Source organism: Cariama cristata, unplaced genomic scaffold (genome assembly GCF_000690535.1).
Source record: "Cariama cristata isolate BGI_N322 unplaced genomic scaffold, ASM69053v1 scaffold4027, whole genome shotgun sequence".
Lineage (NCBI taxonomy): Eukaryota > Metazoa > Chordata > Aves > Cariamiformes > Cariamidae > Cariama > Cariama cristata.
This window is the reverse complement of record NW_009624790.1, coordinates 26,027-48,074: the sequence shown is the minus strand read 5'-3', so window position 1 is coordinate 48,074 and position 22,048 is coordinate 26,027. Positions and strand designations below refer to the sequence as shown.

The 22,048-nt window shown below is 36.0% G+C and overlaps 1 protein-coding gene across 1 annotated transcript in view; it reads right to left on the bottom strand.

The window, feature by feature from the left end:
• Positions 1-22,048, bottom strand: part of EIF3H (eukaryotic translation initiation factor 3, subunit H) — a gene marked incomplete at its 5' end in the record, with an annotated part of 66,179 nt that overhangs the window by 39,487 nt on the left and 4,644 nt on the right. The gene's annotated exons all lie outside the window — the stretch shown is intronic.

Genomic DNA, 22,048 nt, shown 5'->3' with positions numbered 1-22,048 from the left:
GACAGTCATTCATATTCATGCCATTTCTCAGAAGTCTTATACATATTCAAATTATTTCCCCAAAGTTATTTACATCTATACCCTCCCACTTGCATCTGCACACTGTTCTCTAGGGGGCTTCTTTGAGGGTTGTGGGGTGAAGGCTCAAAGTCTTCCTCTTGGTTGAACTCCTTATTCCAGTGCCTGTGCTGTATTGTTTCGGTTATATTACAAATCCAAGTTGACAGTTAATCTTCTCTTTCTTTCATATAAGGGCAGGAAGGTGACAACTTGGTAGAGACTAATCATGGCTAAGATAAGTGGTGTCAGTCAAAGCAACTTAACCCTATACTGAAATACACATTACCCTGCCTCCATCCCCATACTTGGGTACCTGGAAATTTACATTCTTTCCAATCACTGATCTGTTACCGCTTAAGCAAAACCACAATATTATTTATCATGTGGCTTGACAAATATCTTAACAGAAATAAGCAAACATATAGCAACTCCTTTGGGTTCACCTTTCTAATACAGGTTTTCACTGGTACACCACCAAATGGACATTGCAGGGAGGAAGACACTTTCCTATATGCTTAGGAACTGAAAGAGTCATTTACTGCTTCAGAGTCACTTAAATGTAATTTATGGGAAAAAGACTGAAATCTGTGAAAAATTAGGGAGCACTTTATGAATGACTAAAAATCCTCTGAGACATCCAGCTTTTAGGCACATAACAAACAGCAGAGAAAACATGTTTGTGTTTGAATGGAGACAGTTCATTAAACTGCATACTAGGAAGGCTGAGGTACCATAAGGACACAAATAGTACAATATTTTTTAAAAACTGTTTCGGTATATAATTTAAAAAAAACAACAAAACAAAACACACTCACAGATACAGTCCCCTCCATCTCACCAGAACACTAAGTACATTTTGAACTGTAGTTGCGCTTAAACAAAGAACTCATGAGGGGTTTTGCCAGAAATCAAAATGTATCAGCCAAAGCTCAGGAAAAAACTTGATTCAAAGCTAGTACCTCATTTTAAAACACATAGTGTTACACTGAAAGTTTGTTATACCTTGAAAAGTAATTTCCCTCTCTAGTAAAATACAAGATATCTCACCTTATCCGCTCTTCACTTCCATGTTTCTGTGAGGGTGTAACACAGTACTGCCTTATAAACTTGGAATGAAAAATTATCATCTCCTTCAGTAAATACTTTCAACACTGAAGAGGTTAGTTATGCACTGCTTTAAGTATTTATTTTTATCATTTGTTGCTTAATTCCATTCAGTGATGTGCCTTTATTATGGTCAGATCACAGATATTCACCTTCTCATTCTGGGTGAAATGTCAGTTGAAATCTTCCCTGCCACCAAATCAGCTACTCTCTTTGAGCTTCTTCCTCTTATAAATGAAAAGTGAGCCTAGGGAGATCTGTCTCCATAAAACAAATTTGGTCTCTGAGGTATTGTCACGGGACATTCACAAGCTACTAGCCCATCCTTCCTCCACCTCTGTAAACTGCTCCCTTTGTCTGCAATTGCCCACCACTTCCACAGCATCTTTAGCTACCAAGGCAACCAAAAGACTATAGAAGTACCAGAAAAACCCTACATGTTACCTTCATGTAATTAAAGAAAGTCAAAAAAGGAGTTTGAATTACAGTAGGATCTCTTCTGTCCACAGTGTTGTGTTGAGTGTGACTAGATTAGGGTCAACTCAATTTGTCAGTGTCCTTTCTGTCAATCATCTGAGATTAGTAAAATTTTCAGAACTGGGTAGGTAGCTGTCTTATTCTAAAGAAATGCTTAACAATCCTGCTTCAGTCTGCCCGCTGCAAGGAACAGAGCAGTTACCAGACTTCATTCATCATCTTCTGTGGAATTTTATACAAAATAACTGAAAATCTGTTGGGTTTTTTTAATTATTTTTTCCTTCCCATTGGTCATAATTGACTTACATGAATCACACGGAAAAAAAACTTAGAGGAGTCATTAATTAATTACACTTAGAAAAGCAACACATTAAAATATTTCTAAAGATTTTACTTTTCCCTCCTTCAGTATCATAGTGAGAACCACAAGCTTTATTTATTTTGGAATGACTTACAACCTATTTTCCTCTAGCTGGTTATAATATTGTCCACTGTCTTCTAATAGCTGTGAAGTATCCTTTTTTTTCAGTAACAAATTACACAATAATAAGCAAGTCCACTCTTTTTCTTTCTTTTTCAACTTCCATGAAGGTCATCCAGCTATAGTAATTTACTGCAATTTATTTTCTTCTTATGTGTAAAGAAAAAAAATATTCCTACAAAAAAGAGCAGACAGAGCAAACACTGTGACTCTCATATCTGTTCAGGTCTTGCTCTCCAGCTGGTATTAGAATGACACAGTTAAACATCTTGGACAAAATTTTAAAAACCGTGTTTCTGTTGGGGAGAAGGGACAGCACTATTTACATGCCCAGTTTTCACATAAGTTATGTTTAAAATAAAATCTGGCCTGAAACATCAGAATACTAGTAAGTATGGCATGCCAAAAACACATACCACCATCTGATGGCACCTCAAATAGATTCATCTAGTCATTAACTTCATACGTATCCTGAAGTGACAATATTTTGTATAAACAGCTCTCTTGCTTAAGAAAATAATCTGGTTTTGTTGAGTAAAGCAAACATCTTTCCTAGTATGTAGACAGATCACCTTCCATAATATCTATACAGTACACTAAATTTCTGTAATCTGTACCTTATATATGTTTATCATGAAATACTGTCTACCATGATGGAACACACAATGATAAATTGTTTTTGGTAATTTTTTAAAAGCATACAAAGCATGTTCCTCAGGAAAAAAAAGGGAAGGGGCTGGTATGCTTATAGCTCTTCATATGAAGAACTACCTAATGCTCAAGAAATTAAACATTTCACAGCTATTTCCTTCATTTTTAGAAAAGGAACGCTGTGGTTTAATATGAAGGGAGAGGATTGGTCCATGAAAGCTTGAGGGAAAAAAAAAAATCTTTTTTAATAGAAGACACAAACTGAAAATAGAAATTACTATTAAAAAAGAAATCACCAAATGTTCTAGAATAGATGCCCATACTTTGATTTGGTAGTACTTATGTAACTGAAGAACTGAAAATCAGATTAGGTGACACAAGGCAAAATATTACTATCCTCTTCTCACCCAAAGCACAGACTATTACCAATTTATGGTGAAATACATTCCTTGCTGTCAGGTATTCAGCAATTGTGTTACTGGGAGCCACAGAAAAGCCTACGTGAAACAACATATCTGTATTTCTGGCATGATTAAGGGAACACATGTATTAGGTTTTCTTACAAAAGTTCTCTCTTAGCTTAGCAGCAGGAGCTATTTTAAAGAATTACGCATTTCCCTCAATGTCAAAAACTTGCAGGTCCTTAGGGTCTCTCATGGAGGTAAAATAATCACTTAGCACACAGTTCATCAAATTTCTCAAATGCTATTTTCATGCCTTGAATCAAATCCTTCAATTTTTACAATGCAGGAAACAAACGTACCCATTTTAGTCTTATCTTTATGAAGAGACTGTGCTCAAAAAGAAAGACCAATACTTTGCCTTATAACTTCTACTTCCCATCACCATTTCACTCCCAGTAACACAAAACAACAACAACTGGCACCACAGTAAATTCTCCTCCTCTCTCTCTTTCCTTCTTATTGCTTTCTCTTAGCCAATTTAATGCCCACATTTCTTACCATTGTCCCTGCTGCTTAAGCTTTGCCTGTTTACTTATGCAACTCTCATCGAATGAATAAAGAAGTAGTAAACTATCATCTCGTAAACACAAAAGTAGTAAGCCATCATCTGCGTTTCTCTTAAGCATTACTATCTTGATACGTTCTGCCAATCCTTCCTTGCCTTTCTATTTACTCCTAGGAACCAGGGCTAATCGATCTAAAATTTTCTTCAAAAGACTATTAAAGACATTCTTTTTCTCAGTATAAATTGTAGGTAAACATTACCTAGTAGCCCATTTTTACTTAAAATTAATAACATACTTGGTCTGTTCAAGTCGCAGTATGAAATGTTTGGTACATTTCTATTACTCGGCAGAATGGACTAGTAACACTATTTGACTGCTATGGTATCAGTTAATTACCACATAAAGTCTTTATGATATAGAAACATATAACTCCCATTACATTATATAAAAACTATTTATCAATAAAAATAGGAACATCTACTGCTAACAGCAATGTTTGTTAAATAATGAAAATGTATTTATTTTTGAAGTATAAACTAATACAATGTAATCTTCAGATCAATATTGAGCTGCAGTGAGGCTACTACGGTCTTACTCTACTTGGGAGTAAAATCTAATTAACTTGCACTAAAAGCAGCAAGTTCAGTTTTTAAAAAAAGAAAAAAAAAATCTCCTCCAGGGTTGAATCATTAAATACTAAAAACTTCATTTCCAGCCCACTGTGAAGGGAAACAGCAAATATATGTTTTGAATGGCTCAGCTAGATTATTTTCTGAAAGACAATAAAACGACCTGCAAAGAGGTACGTTTTCTTGGGCATTATTATTTTGTGAACTTTTTTGTAGAAGGGGCAAAGCAAATAAATCTGTCCTTCAAATGAATCATCTAAGCTTTTAAAAGAAGTCTCTTCATATTTCTGGGGTTTTCGGCATCTTTTAAAAATAATTGTGTAAGCATTTGGGAGGCCCTTCTACTTAGCATGATACCAATTTAAAAGAAGGAAATAACATGTTTTTTTGCCAGATTCCAAATCAACTTGATGTCCAGGCCAGGAACAAAGAACCACCATGCTCTCAGATAACAATTTAATAAAATTTGAGGCATCTGAAGTAGCAATCTTTACCTCAGCATGACACTCACAGGCATCAAATTTAATAAAATGACCCCAATAAAAGTTAATCAGAAGTGTTTAAATGTATTGGTAATAAAACAAATTTTATGGCCAGCAGAGTCAGTTATCTTCTATGTGACAAATTAACTGAGCTCTGAAAATGGGTGATGCATCAGTACTATTTCAACAATGAAAAACGCATGCAAGTCAGTTGGGAGAAAAACCACACACAGAAGGAGCACATAAATGAATAAAATCCCCACAACAACATACATTTTGTGCTACACAGAAGAAAAAAACAACCAAAGGTGTTTGTTGTTCTTCAAGATAACCATAACTTTACTGAGGCTACAGCAACAGGTACTCCAATAACACCTGCTCTTTAATGACATCCCAAATGCAGAAAAGTACCATCCAACACTAGAAGAAAACAGTCATGGTCAGAAGGTTTGCAGGTATACTTACAAGACATGGAATTAATTCTGCTCAGCTACCATGCAAGTTTGAACCCTCACTAGTATGAACATCTGAAATTTGTAACATACCTAATGTGACCCTAATTAACTTCCTTGGAGTTAGGATGATAAGCTAGAGCAAGTTGGTTAATATTACATGTATGCAATACATTACACCAGTAAAAGCATCATTTTTAAAAACAGCATCAGCAGACACATCTAGCTCAAAACCACTCAGTTTGTTGCTTTTTGAACTTAAAGATGGCAAGTCTTCTCCCTGGAAACAATCCATTACCTTTCCCATCACAACAGTCATACTTGTGCCATCTAAAAAGTTTCTAAAATTGTCTCCTGTAACAAAGACAAGCTTTGTACATTCGTTTCAAAAGATCTCTCTAAGAAACTAGTTAAACAATGTTCAGCTCTGGTTGCTCTTATTTTAATGAAGTAGTACTGTATAGCTTTGCTAAATGAGATGTGGATCAGAAAAGCAGTAGAATTAAACAGTAGGTTTGGAGTAAAAAAAAGAAATACGTAAATAATAAAAATTTTGTCTATCTTGAATACTTGATCTTATGATTTTGCCTTACAGCATAAGATGCATTATTGCCTATTAAGAAGCAGAATTAAAAATACTTTATCTCATGAGGCAACAACAGCTGAAAAGAAAGATTAAAACCAATTATCAATCTTGTCAAGTCTAGAGTATCTTAAGGGAAAGTCCTGTTTACTTTTTTCTTTCCCTTCTCCAAAACTGAGGTCAAAAACTGTGTTTTACTTATTGAGCACATGGCTACTACCAGCTTTTTTTCACCACCTCTCACTGTCCAGTGTCTTAAAACCAGAAGAAAGTCACTACTAACAAGAACTGGTACATGTAATAAGGAAATCAAGTTTCATGAAGTTGAGGGTTGTGTATGCAGTGTCGACTTTTAACCTTGTATACTTCAAATCAGAATATAAATTGTCATAGTTCCAAAAAATTTTGAAGCACTTTTCTATCTTAAGGATTACTACTCTCAGTCATCATTCTAAAGATAGCTTTTTATATATGCTGCTACGAAGGATGCAGCCTATAGCACTGTTTCCCTAAAAGAAAAATTTAATTTTCATATTCTAACACCTCTTTAACCGAATACCAGATGTATTCTTTCCGGGTACATATTAACTTCTACTTACTCCTGTCTTTATAACAGTATAGACAAGCAGGAATTTTATACAGACATGGTCAAAACAATTTAAAAAATAGCTCTGATTATTTTACTCCTAACATGAAAAAAAGGCCCATTAGGAATAAACTAACTGTGAAAGTTTTCTTTGGGCCACAGAGAGGTGCATTCATACACTAAAACAAAAATGTAATTTTATTTAATGCTTCTAAGTTCTAAAAAAGACAAAACCATGCTTTAACATGAGCATTACTGGTTAGCAGTGTCTACCTCACCTAGCATTGCTAGACCGTCACCAGCAATACACACATTTAGCAAACTAGCATGGTAAACAGGTAATCCTGTAGTGCCTGAGTTATGATTTCTCTATGTGACAAGAACAATAGGGAACACAGGGAGAAGGTTTAAGACAGTTGTATGTTGAGGAACATGGGAAGAAAATCAAAAGACTTCAGTTCTTTTCACAAGAAAACTCTGCTCTTCAGCATCTAAAAAAGATGGACAAGTTGCAGTGCTTGCAACTCAGTTAAAAGAGCACTTCGTTTCCCTTTCCAACAGTTCCCTATAGCTGCCACCTGTAAGACCACAGTTCAAAGGACCACAGTGGGGAAAAAAAACACAGGAAAGGAACCCACACAACTGAAGAGCTGGAGGAGCAAGAAAAAGTGAGAATCAGTTACTGCCTTTTGTTTAGGGAAATTAAATGTTATGATGCTAAACATTCCAAAATTAGCAAGAGACAAAGTTCACACATTTCTCCCACAACTACCCAGGCATCCCAAAGAAGTTACTTAAATTCTTCTATGCATCAATTTCTTTAACTGTTAAACTAGTGATAGTTTACCTCACAGAGAGGTTATGAGGCAATTAACTGATCATAAAGTGTGCCAGGATCCTCAAATGAAAGGTGCTATGCAAGTACAGGGTATTAATCTCACACTCTAGGTACAAATCATTCTCTTATCCCACCTTCTACCTAGCATTGGCAGCTTTACAACCATTTAAACTCCCTACTACATACGCTGGCTAGGTTCCCCGCAGCAGACGTCTTAGACACAGTGCACTTTTGTGGTTCAGCTACCTACATTTTCCTGCATAAAACAGGGGATTTGGTTCAAGACATTTGCAGCTTCAGGTAAACTGCCCAAATACAGCCTGCGAGCAGACATCAAGCTTTTAGTTGCAGTACTACAAGATCCATGAAACTTCTGTCAACTGCATATAACATATGCTGCCAGATACCATCTAACTTGCATAAATGCTGTAGCGTAGAAGGAGTGAAAGGACCATGGGCCATCTTTGTAAGTTTAACTTTTAATTGCATACTTTTCAAAACATGCATTGGTTCTATAACCAGTTAGAAGGCTTACACTTCATTCATCATAATGTTATTTAAATAACATATTAGATGAAGACTTCCATCTAAATTAGTAAAACAATCTTAAGTTTGGAGCAGGCGGTAACATAAACACTGGAAAATTCAGTGTCATGATTCACCGGTGATATGGATCCAGCAGAGGTAGCAAAAACGATGGCACAGCAAAGAGATAGTGCTTTTATCAGCCTGCTCTGCAGGTCAGAAGATCAAGTAGAGAAAAAGTTTCAAAGCAGGAAGTGCAGGGAGAAAGAGCAGCGGTGCAAGCAAGGGCAGATCTGCTCTATGTTAACAGGACAAGCTGGGCGAAGAAAAGAGAAAGATCAAGGAGAGAGATGAAGAGAGTCATAAATCATCTGTTACCCTAATGCCATAATCTGGATGGGAGGTGGGAGAGGCTTTAGAAAAGAGGTGACAATAAAAGTCAGTTTACCATAAAGCAATATTCCATACAAAAAGATGGAAGAAAAAGCAAAACACTTTAGAAAGTTAAAGAAAATATAGCATTTGCAAAGTTCCAGATAGGATGGAAGAACAGCAGTTTTGGAGTCTGCTCGTGTGGATGACACAATGACAACAAAGCCGATTCAAAGACAGTCTGGTGGGACACTACGAAGGAAACGCAAAACAAATCATAATGATGATCAAAGTTACACGACACTGGCTAAATCCACTTCAGTTCTGCATTCACTATAGCTTCTAGCTATGATTTACTAGAATAAACAAAGCCTTTTTTTTTTTTTCCTTCCAGGAGCTTAGAAGTGCTTTTCAGTTGCCCAGGCCTGAAACCGAGGTCCCTTTCCATTCTTTTCTTCCAAGTCTCTTTTGAGTATTTTTCCCTTTTCACAGAGCCAACAGCAATAGTGTTTTATAGATGTTCAGTGCGCTATACACCTTTCTGCCATACAGAGACAAAAAGAAGCCCACATATACATTTACAAAAGTCCTGACTGGAGAAGAAAAGTATTCTGGGAAAAATAAATACCAATGGCACTTCTAAATTTTTAATACTTTTTAAATTAAAAGACTACTAAAGTGTTTAAAAACACCTCATCAATTATGTTATTCAGGTCACGATATATTAATTCTATTCCTACCTAACAGAAATGGGGGGGTTTGTTAACTTGTAAGAATTTGGATGGATTTCTGCACAAAATACATTTAGTATTAGTAAATAAATTTATCAAAAGCTTTAGTTAATCAACCACATCTACAATTCTCTTAACATTTTCAGTCATTTCTTGATAAAACCAGAACGGTGATCTTGTTTTTATCAAGATATGATAGTGATCATTCATGAGAGTGGAAGCTGTATTACTTTATCCCTGTAACAGTTTCCTGTTATTTTTTAAAAAATGGGAATGGGTCTTTACCTGAGCCAAAGATCTGCAAGAACTTACTAGGAAATTTAAAAGAAAAAAAAAAAAGTCTACCTGAGCTGAAAGCCCAGAATTTAGCAGCACATTTCCTAATAAGGGTTTATACAAAAGAGTGCTGTTAAAAGTAACTATCACTATTTTTATCCAAGTTTACAATAAACAAATCATTTGATCAACTAGTTTCCATACTTAAACACCATATTTGGCAGAAAGAGTATCATGGAAGTTATGTCACTATTTTAGCTAACTTAAAAGACTTAATAGGGATTGGGAGTGTAGATTAATATTATGCTTTGACACTTGAATACAGAAATTGACTGCTACCTTTTGCTTTATTTGGCCAATACCTTTTTACCATTAAGCAGAGTACCATGTTTGAGAAGTGATCCAGCCAGAAATAGAGTCATTGTGAAAGATATTTGGAAGTCTCTTAAATACACAGGCTAGGTCCAGATAACCCCAGGCAGCCACAGATCTATCCCTATTTATATGGCACTTTCCAGTTCGCACCTGTACAAGTGAGGGCTTGGCTACAGATCTTGCTGGAATAACTGCTCACACAAACCGTGTGAGCAGGACCCCTGCCCACTAAGGACCACACAGTGGCATGAACTACAAACCACCCAGAGCCCTTGCTCATCGCGGTAGCACAACCAGGGGGAGTTACAGGACTTAGGTCCATACAAGTTAGTCCAGTATCTCCTGTGGACACATGTTTAAAGAGGTTCACTTCAGCTTCGAAGCAAGTTAAAGTACAGTGACACAAAGATGAGAACTTCTGGAGAAAGGAGATGTGAAATAAGAAAGAAGGTTATATATACACACTGCACACACATTACCTGAAAATACAGACCTACTGCTATTTTAACTAAGATTATAGCATTTCCTTGAATGTAAAAAATGTCAACAGGAAAACTAATGAAAAATTCAGCTTAATAATTAAACTTTATTTGTTCTGAAAATGGATTAATGAAACAGTTGCTTGCATATATTTAGTGAACATCAAATTTTACACTCAAATTGCTAAAAAATATCAAGGAAAAATCAGATTTTACAGGAAAAAGTACCTAAGAAAGTTTTGTCTTTTGTATGTAATCTGGAACAGGAAAAAAAAAAGAAAAAAAAACCACACAAAAAACAAACAAGCCCCAAAATCAAATGTTTAAAAGTGCAAAGGATTTGCTCTCTTTCCTCCGCCCACCCCACTAATCCTCCCCAATCGACCTGTTCTCATTTTATTACAAAGTGAATCTCAAAGACATTTGGCCATTACACTGTTTACCATGTTCATATCAGCTACTTCTTTCTGTGCCAAAAAGGAAAAAAACTGCAAAACATACAATTGAGTAAAAATGCCAAATAATGAAAAGTAAAACATTATTTCTTCTTTACATTATTCTGAGATACTTGCACTACAATGTTTGAGATGTTTTCATACAAACTGCAGTTTGCCTTTTCATAGCCCTAAATATTTTCAATTATATCAAACCACCTTTACAGCAATCCCTGCACAAAGAAAGACTTCCACATATAGGAGGGTATATGGAAAATATTACCAAACAAGTTGACCAAATTACAGATGTTGAAATGTATAGATTTTAGTAATTTAAAAGTCTCTTTCAAATTCAGGATAAACAGGGTATCAAAATCATAGGGACAGAGCTAAAAATCATTTGATAGCCATTTCCTCCCATTATATACCATTCGTAGCAAGTGTTTGGCTAACGTATCCTTTGAAACACCCCCAGACTTCCCCTCAACTTGCCATAGCGTACCACTACCTTTACAGTGTTTCTCTTCATAACTCACCCTTGATAAAAGTTAAACTCACTGCTGCTTCTCGCAGCCATCTTGGACATAGGGGGAAAAAAAAAAAAAAATATTTATTCTTCTTTTGCAGGAACCTTTTTCTTAATGGAGACTTAATCAAAAGTCCCTTCACTCTCTCTACTCTGAAGAATCCAAAAACATGCACGAGAAAAAGCAAAACAGAATTAAGAACTATTGTCATCCATATTATTAAACATTGGCTGTTACTCTGTTATATACTAAAAAAAGAAGGGGGAGGGGATAATTTTCAGTAGCAGATAAACTTGGCAAGAAAAGTAGTATTGACAGAGACTGAATAATATGCTTGGGTATCTACGACCAAACCAAATACACAGACGCTATCAAACAAGCAGTTCTCCTAGCTCTGCCAATCAGTAAAGCCTCAAAAAGTTACAACCTAGGCATTTTGTATAGAGTGATGCTTCTATTTCACATCTGCAAAACTGCATCAAAATTTTATTATCAAAAAGCATAAAGATAGATATTTCCCATATACAAGTTAATAATATCTGATCCATCTCTTAATAATTCATTAGCAAGAATGAGCAGGATCAGAGGATGGACCTAAGTGTTCCTTCGTTTATGTTAAAGTGCCACTTAAATGCATGAAGGGAACAAAGGAAAATCGTAAGGAGTATGCCTGCATCGTACAGAGGGCAGTGCTGGGGACCTGAAGCTGGATCAGAACCCGACTGTTTCACAGGGCAATGCAGAGCTGTGTACATGGCCTACAGCCGTGCTTACTCATGACTCTAGCTCCTAAGGGACAGGGCTGCAGCATGCCAACATTCATAAGTCTTTATTGATGTCCACCCTGATATCCCTCCACCCAAGATGGCAGCGCACCACTTCGTGTGAACTCCTTGGTCTGCACCCAGCAAGCGCGCGTTATTACCATTGCTCTCCACGGCATGATGCAGATGTGCCCCACATTCGCTGAAAATCATCTACTGCTCTTTCATATTACAGGTCTTGTTTAACAGGTGCTTTTGATCCAAGGTTCACATGTTGAATTAGCATCTCTCCCATACCAATTTCTGATTTGACTACTGTCTTGGTTTTTCCAATCCCTTGTTGTATTGTGTCAGATTAAAATCTAAATGACAGCAATGACAAGGAACATCAACACTATAAACAGACACCTCTTTAAATAAAGTTGTGATCAAAGCACCAAGTAGCCTAATAAAACCCAGGTGGTTCTAGCTTATCATATGCCATACTCATTATTTCAAGTGGCCCATTTAATAGATTTGCAGGTGTCAACAAAAGAAGGTTTGTTGCCAGTTCTTTCATTTCTGGCTCTGCTTCTGTATCTGGTGCCTTTTGATAAAAAGGTCTAATTAAAAAAAAAAAAAGTTAAAAAAATACTTATTTTAAGAGTCAGGCTTTTTGCCACCGTTGGCAAACTCACAGAAACCAGCGTGGGTTTGTATTATTCACTATCTACAAAAAGCTTAGTTAATTACAAAGGAGATACCAAATGACTCATGTTTGCCATAGTTTTCTGTGGGCCAGAATGTTTCTCCTGGAAAGTCCAAAAAATTTAATGGCAACTTTAAGAGACTTAACCTGCAAGTTTCAATTAGAAACCTAGTCAATATTTTTAATTACTTTCAAAAGTCTTTACCTTTAAAAAGAGTATAAGCTCTGACAGCAAGCAGACAGAAAAAAGATGATTTGACATTTATTGTTCATTTTCACTTTGTGCTTTATGCATCCAAATACATCAATTAATTTTTCATTTGAAACCTCATTATAAGAAAAGTGGCTTGGAAGATTCATTCAAACATCACAGAATGAAGCACTGTGAATAACAGGAACCCGTTTTCAAATGTCATTTTAAAAAGTAAAACCAAGTAAAACTCAAATTTCTACATTTGAGGATGGAGGGACTTTTTGGTTTTAATTCTGCACCATTGCATCAAACTAGAATTTTACAAGGAACTCCCTCTCCCTCACCCTGCTATTCGTTAAATCAAGTAGCAACTTGCTTCCCTCCCCTTCAAGCACATTTTAATTTCTAGCCCACTATTTCAATTCCTTTTTAAAAAAAAAAAGAGTGGATACAATTTTTGCATGGAAATCAGATTTAGAAGTCTAACATTTTTAAACTGCCATGGCATTTAGCCTTCCAAACCCCAATGTGCCTTTCAGTTATAACTGAAATTTCGGTTTCCAAATTAGCCAGGTAGAGATGCCAATATTCCACTGAAAGCCATTAAGACCTGGACACCTAACCTCCTGTGCTGTTTCTGAAATGTTGAGCAAGTACGTGTTTGTACAATGTTTAGGACATCCACAGCCAGTTGACGCCTCTGGGCATGAGCACAGTGAAGCATAAATCAGGTTCCGCTTCCTAGTTTAAGAGCTACACAGCTTTCAGGATGGGAGCACTAACCTTGTTCCAAATTACATTTAAACATTTCTGATTCCCACTCCTCAGTGCATCTCCTCAGCATTCCTCTTATCTTCAGCACTTGGTGCCTACTGGAAACCACCACTATATGCCTACAATTCAAGTTTCTGTAAGCTGATCAATCCCAAATCGATCCTGAGCCATCCCTTTCCTCTAGTCTTCCATCAGAAACACACCACTCACTAATTCTGACATTGTACTATTCTAACAAGCAACAAGCACATGACCCAAAAAAAAAAAAGTATATACTTCCAGGGAGACATTTCTTTCCTATTTTTTTGTTTTGAAATTATTGTCCCTATTCCTGAGGAGAATTGCCATGTTTGGTCTAGTTCCTGAACACTTGGTGATGTGCCCTTGTCTTTCTTGTACATGATGGCAGCTGTGTAACTAGAGAGCAACACATCAAGTCTAGAAAATCATCCTCAGCAGAACTAAAATTAAAAAAAAAAAAAAAAGTCCTGCCCTGGTAGATTTAGTTACTCCTCGTAGGATTCAGGAATATGTTTTCTAACTAGAAGAACCACTAGGCTCAGGGGACAAGACCTTCAGAATTTCCTGAGTAACGAAGACCTCCATTTTTAAGAGTGCTTGTTGTTCCACTGCATGAGTAAGGCTTTCGAGCTTCAGTGCGTACCAGGAGTGGCACCCAGTGTCCAAACTGCATCCTTACAACAGCGTCTTCAATTCCCTTCTCAAACAGTCTTCCCTCATTCCTTTCTCCCAGGCTGCAGCCACAGAAAATCAGCAGCTCTACGCTTAAGCTGTACATTTCATAAAGTAAAGCAGTTTACATAAAACTTTTGCCAAACTTTTAATCAGCAGTGCACAGATAAATCAAATTTTCAACTATTTAATGTAGAGAATAACTATCATGTCTGATAAAATACTTCAATTAAGCCATACAGCTACAGATTTAAACTCTGAATGAAATCAACATTTGTGTAGACTATAGTCTTTCAACTGTACTCAACAGCTGACTAACAGCCACAAGTTGATTTATTCCTGATCATCAGTACTGCTTTAATTGCCCGAACCAGTTTTCCTAAACATGTTTTGTCAGAGCAGAACTAAAAAAAATCACAGAATTGGGAAAAAACAAAACAAAACAAAACCAACCTATTTTCATGTTTTGCAGGTATGCGGGATTTTAAAGATCATCTATTGTGCTTGGCTAAGACAACAGTAAAAAAGAGAGTAACAAATCTAGCAAATAAAGTAATTTTGTTTCCTCTCAAAATTGATCAGAGGGATAAGACAGGTCTAAAGAAGATTCAACACCTGAAGTAATCTATAAAGAAAGCTTCCCCTAACCTGCTGCAAAAGCTACAATTTCTACTTTTTTTTTCTTTCACTATCACAAACAGTTCAGAGTTGCACAAACCAGGTTAAGATAAAACACTTAATGATTAGAACAATTATCCTAAAGCATTCAACAGCTATTACTCTATCAGTAGGTAAGAACATACTACGGAGCAATACAAACTGCTAAAAAGAAAAAAACAAAAAACAAAAAAAGAACATGCAGAGGTGAAAGAGACAAAACAAAAAATCTATATCCATCTACATGTGTAAGTCAAATTGCAAATATCGCTTTCAATAACTTTGCCAGACTTCAGCTGGTCAGTTTTCCTGTTTCACTAATATTAAAACCTAAAGCCCACCATAACCTCTCTCCCCTCAAACAACAAAGCCTAATGTTGCCCATCTTTCTTACTATCTGCCTCGCACATGCTAGTTCAAGAAGCACTACATGTACCTTTTCAGGAGCCAAACGCCTTACAGCTAAGTGAAATTCTGAGTTGGTGAGAACGTAAAAGATTAGAGCTCAGTTATACTGCAAGTATCTCTGAACCAGTTTTTCTTTCTCAACCAAAGGTACAACACTGGCACAATTTAACAGTTTATCCAGAACTCTTAAATCCTGATGTTCAGTGTCTGTAGTGCCTCCCTAACTTACCCCTCTAATTTCTCTGCTGCATATATGCACGCTATAAAAGCGCCAAGATATATCACACAATTAGGTTTTTACATATATTAAAAAAATATATACACACATGTATAAACATATTTTTAATACATATATTCACACACATATATTGAATAGCATGTTCAAATTTTGTTGAATTACTTCCCCATTAAGATTTATTTTGTTTCAATGAGACTTCTACTTGCAAAAACATGTACACATTGCACAGTAAATGTATCTCTGTTAGGTACCTAATATGGCCAGGGAAACCATTTTGATTACTCTGTGCCTGCTTATGCATTGTCCTCCAAAACAATAAGATAGAACAGCAAGAAACTAGCAATTACAAGAGTCTGAATGCACATCGGGAATCACTAAAATTAACACTAGCCAAGTCAGGAACAATATGACTGATGAATAGGACATATTATATTAGGATTGCTAAGAAGTGTTAAAAAACTATCCTTAGCAGATGTCCCTTATGACCTAAATGTATCACACAAAGAACGTGCCTGTCTTGTTTTCTAAAAAAGTTTTAAGAAATATTTCCATTTCTATTATTAACTAAAACTCCACAATGCTGTATGTTGGCTATAAATACGTGCATCCAGGATTTATCACACTAAACCTACAAAAACGTACAAGTATTTTACTGAAGAGTAAACAACCTATTTTAATGTGTATTTTTCTACTGCACGAATTTACGCTGAAGCATGTAATCCAATAAAAGAAATCAAATTGTGTATTCAGCAAACAGTGAAACAGAAAGACAAGCTGCATGCTACAGCAACTTCTCGACCAACACACCACAAACCAAAATATAGTACGTCTTGAACTTAGATGGGTGAAAACAAGCTTATCTGCAATAAATACATTTTGTAGATACAGTTGATAAGGAATTATATAAATTTAAGCTGCTATACACTATTACATGTGCAGCTATGCACTCCCTGCCCATCTTCAGCAGAGCTTTAAAGAAGTTTTTATTTCCTTAAATTTTGCTGTCATTAAGATTCTATACAACAGCTTACCAGACTACAGCAAAATGCAAGATTTGCTCAGTTTGAGCTTTCTCAATTTCTCCATATATTTTTGACTGTGCCACTGGATTGAACAACATATATTAATCACAAATGAATAATGCCAAAATACAGATCTAAAACTCTAATAAGGATTTTTCTCTATCAAAGACTAGTATTTCTCTAGAAAATCTCTTAAGTTTAGCAATCTTTGTGAATCAATTTTTTATCCCTTCAACTCAACTGCTGCAGTAGGTTTCCTGTTAGCAAAATAGATTTCAAGTCTGTTCCTCAAGTATTCAATATTCAGTGCTGACCTTGGGCCAATAATGCACCTCTGCCTTTCCATCAATGAAATAAGTGCTATAAACAAAAAAGATGCAACTTGGGTTTAATGTGTTCTACACCTTGAGTATGTATAATTTTCCTTTAGAAGAGAAAAATGCTACATAATTTTTCCAGATTATGCAGCTGAAAATTCCTTAAAACATTATGGAGAGAGAAACATGAACAAAAAAATATTTTTCTTAATTTACTACTACTACTTATTTCAATCAGTTTCTATTATTTTTCACTCAGATGTATCAATTTGAACTGTTGTTCAACAGAACTATAGGCATTTCCTTCATTTTGGTTCCCAGAAAAAAAAAATATTAACATGTGGGATTTCTTCATTTTGCTGTGCTTTTCTTCAGCTCCTTCAAGTTTATTACAGCATTCTTCAGGGAAGGAAATGGCTAAATACTTGCATTAGCAAAAAAGGAAAGGAGGGGGAATGGAAAGAGGTAATAAGGAGGTGTTAAAAGAACACTCTCTTCCTCTTACTCCAGTAACACTGGGAGAAGTGTTACCAAAAGAACAAACGAGCGTAGAGTCAAAATATCTGGCCAAAGCTACGAGGGAACACAGGGACCACAAGCAATCGGTCTCTTAAGAAAGGACGTGCTAGAGACCAAAACAAGACACACAAAAAGCACAGAGAGTGTGATCCAGGCAGTCCAATGGAAACGTACTCCTGTAGCACACTGTAAAAGACGGAAGAATCATAATCAAGGATGAAGAATTAGAAAATTTTTAGCAGAACTGACAATGCTGTCTTTACATGGTCTGGGGTTCCTCCTTCTGTACGAAGCTTTACTTCCTCCAAACACAAAGGGTAGCCTAAAGCTACTACTTTTCTAACTTTTAGGAACCCAAGGCAGCACCTATCTCAATTCGGTAAGATGAATACAGGATCTATCAGAATGTCTATTATACGTTCTAGCAATTCCCTGAAAAAAACTCTATTTCCTTAAAATACAAATGGTTATATCCAGACTTGTTTCCTGAATTGCGGTACAGCAAAATTCGAATGCTTAGTAAAAGACAGAGTACATCTGGAAAAACAAAAAAAAAAAAGCCAGCCAGTTTCACCTTTGCCATATGTTCACAGCAATACCGTTTCATAAACTAATGTGTAATAGAACAGCTAAAAGAATTACTTGGGAGTCTCTGCTTTTAACAGGAACAAAGCACAGTAGATATTGTTTACCATAATATTTCCACAAGTTAATGATAAAATACAAGCACAATGTCACTTGCATCTGTGTGATCTCAAGCGGGGGGGAGATCTATACAATATTTTTGTATTTCTGAGTTCTTGCATATTCCCAAAACTGAACAAATAATACATTAAATGAATTTTTAAAAATCAAATAACCTTCAGATTCTTTGTAACTCATCAAAAATTACTTTAAAAATTTCTGAGTACTCAGAGTAAATAACCTGTACATTTTCTCTCCCCTAATAAACAGTAGCATAAGCCTTAACATTTTCAAATCACTATTACAAACTACAATATAGGCATAAAATTCAGACTGATGCCTGAAATCAAAGAACAGATACTAAACACCTGAATATACTTTTATTATTTAATTGGTTATCCTCTTCCGTGCACTTTTATGTCTTTAGTCAAAGTAAGCTGATTATATTAGCAGGAAAAAAATCAAACTCAGAATAGCTCATTTGTAATATTTTACCTAAATTGCAGGTAAGAGAAATTGGGCTTTCATAGTGCTGATTACATAAAAATTAATGAGTTTCTGCAAGTGTTACAAAACTATACGAAATATCTATATAGCAAACTAAATGATCATGTATCTTGATTATAAGTAAAGAATACAGCTAAGACAGAACACAAACTATGAAGTAAAAATCTCCTGGCTTCGGGTTCAAAACTTGCATATAGTGAAACGCTTAAGGTAAAACTGAGCTGGATACAATCTTCCAGCTCATTCCAGTGTTTCTAAAAGATAGTTATATACAGCAAACTACCTATCACTTAAAATAGATGTCTCTCTAACTTCACTTTTAGGATTACTAAATGATTATTCTTAAGCATAATTTTCAGAGACGTTCAGCATGAAAGTTTATTAGCTACGACAGTAACACCCGACGCAATGGAGGATTATTTAAAAAAAAAAAATATCAAACAAACTATGACTGGATTTATCAGAATCTAGGCAGCCTAAGGTTTTTATGCTTAAAATTACTCAATGCCATGAAATATGATTTCTTAAAAAAAAAAAAAAAAAAAAAAAAAAAAAAGATAACAGTTAGTACATTTCTTCTTTTAAAAGTAAATTACACTAACTTCTTTGCAGCAAATGTTAATGGAACTGGTTTAAACTAAAATTTTAATACGCGTGGTGCTTTAAAGACAAAATTATTTTCCTTTTTTGATTCAAAATTAGACATTGAACAAAACGATTTACCTACCACTTAAAGCACTGCTTCTACAGTAAGAATCAATTTGAAAATCCAGAAATGCAATAAACAAAGCATTTCAGGCATTTCGTGCAATACTATCAGAAAAGGAATAGTTCATATGCATTTTTTTAAGTTTGCATAGTCCAGTATAAACCCACTTAAATAAGCTAAGAAGTTCCATCACAAGTGCTCTCTCCTCTGTCTTAGTTACGCGTGGTAGAATAGGGAAGTGAAGACAACCTGCCAAACAGGAAAGCTCCTGTTCTGCTTTTAGGATACATATGCACACACAGAAGTCTCTGAAACAAATTCTACCACTCTATATAGTTCCTTAGAACAAGCAGCACATTTAGATCGACTTATGAAACGAAAAAACATTGAGTCAGTAAAGCTGTATTTAATTCGGTGTACTTTGTAACACATTTTCGGAATGCATTTGTATAAAAGATTCTATGAACCTTATTAGATAAAAATAACGTTTACCCCCCTCCTGCCCGCAAGCCCCGGTTCGCCCGGCGGGCTGTGCGCTGGGGACGAGTGCCCTCTACCGGGGGCTCCGCCGCGCCCGCCCGCTCTCCCGCTCCGTTCAGTGCGTAGTCCGCTCTAAAGGAGCTTTAAAACGGAGATCAGGATAGACACACATACTCTTCGCCTTTCTCTGTTGGGTTTAACATAATTAAAAGCACTTTTCCTTAGGATTTTTTATTACAATAACATACTTCGGGGTATGTTGCTGTATCTGATACAGACAAGTCCACGTAGACACGCAGACAGGGCACTTTAGACCATGCTCTGAAAAGCAGCCTTTTATCTGAATTTCTTCTTCACCCAATAAAGACAAAATCCTCCAGTAGAGATAAGTCTGCACAGTATGAAAACTTAACACAAAACATTTAACATGCTGCATGCCTGCTACCCCACTGAACCATTACATAAATGCGAACAGTGTCAATATTAGTTGGCTTTTAGGAAACAAATCAAGAACTCACACTAGTGACAGGTAGAGTACAAAATAACTCAGGCGTGATTAGCAGCTTTATTAAAGAACCTTGATTCTGTGATATATCTTATTACATGACAATTAAGCACATATAACAACCAACCTCTCTGCCAGTCACTATATTCTAGTATCAGTTCTGGTAACCCACAAAAAAAGCCCAAAATATGGAAGACTAGATGAGACTGGTTTGAGTGTTGAACAACTGACCATCCACCCTCTGTCATAGTCTTCTGAATTCCTTACATAAATTAATCCTTACCAAGTCTACGGGCTATGTCATGAACTCTTTACACTCAAATAAAGAAAAAATCCAATTTAAAATTCAATATCCTTTTTACATAGAGCAAAAAGTGAAACTTCATAAATGCACACACAAACCTGATGGGGTTTTGCCAGCACTTAGTAATTGAAAAGTCAACATTTACATAGTATAGCTTTCTTCCTAAATTACTATAGGAACTTATGAAAAACACAGTTGTGGAATTTAGATAAATGGACTACAACTGAGGCCAGAACCAAGGCTGTGATTTAGGAGCTTTTGGGTCATCTGTTCTTGTCCTTAGTGAAATAAAACTTAAATTTCATATAACTGGATTTCTGCATTGCATCAATATTCCATTTTCTTACAGTAAAAAACAATACACATGACCTTCTCTGGTTTTGCCAACTGTTATAACTAAAGAGAATAAACCTAAACAAAAGCACAGAAAAAGATTTATGAGCTAAGATTGTGTCTACCTATACAGAACACAGTTACAGCACGCTCAAGTTCTGTCTGTCACAAGAGAAATAAAAGAGATGCCTACAATGATAAACCTTTGAGTTATAATGCTAACGGATTTTAAGTAGGAATAACTGGAAGTTGTTTTCACAAGAAAAACTGACAAAATTTAGCCTTGACAGAAGCCTTTACAGAAAGGAGATGAATCAACACAGCTAGGGCACCGTGATTTAATGACATCAGGACTTCTACAGCAATACTAGCAAAAGAAATCAACCTTTGGTCCCTATAGGTATATATATACTGTCCGGGAGATTCTGGTTTGACCATACAGGGGTTTCAAGCACCTCAGGGGTTCATACTACCTCTCCAGTTGTACTCACAAGGCTGTTTGTGGAGCTACACTATTAATGAAAGAAAAAAATGTTACTCTACAAGACACTAGCCTTTTTTATGAAGATGCTTTTAAAAAGCCAAAACAGTTCACCAAACATCACCACACCTATGCACTGAGACACAGAATGCTGAAAAGCCTAAGAACTCACATGACTTTGGTTTAGAAGCCTCTATAATGTCAAACCAGTGCAGCAGAGCACAGGCTTCACTTCGAGAAATGGAAGCTCAGGAACAAGTCCTCCAATAACACAGGAGAGCCCTCAACACAGCCAACACTCACTGCATTGTCACTGCAGTAGGCAACAGTTCAAAAGCACACATTCAGTGCATTGCTTTATCTTAAATTAACTTTTCTAAGCATGTTCCTTTTAGCTACCTGAAGCCCTCTGCTTCTGCAAGGAGCACATACTGCAGGTCACTGTACTGACAACACTGGAGGTAAGGCTCAGGAGTATGCTGCTACCTCAGCCAACTAAAACCCTGGTAAAGTACTCTATAGGAACTACATGTTTCTCAATATGCAACTGCATTCATTTGAGGCTAAAGAAAATGCTCCCTGTTTTTGTGGAAATGTTGCACTATGTTATTTCTAGTTGTTACTGACTGATGATACAACTAAATACAACTTACAGCACAGAAAAATACAGGTATTGGAATCTTTAATCATCTTGATACTTCTAACTTGAAAATCAAAAAACAAAATGAACCTTTCCCCTT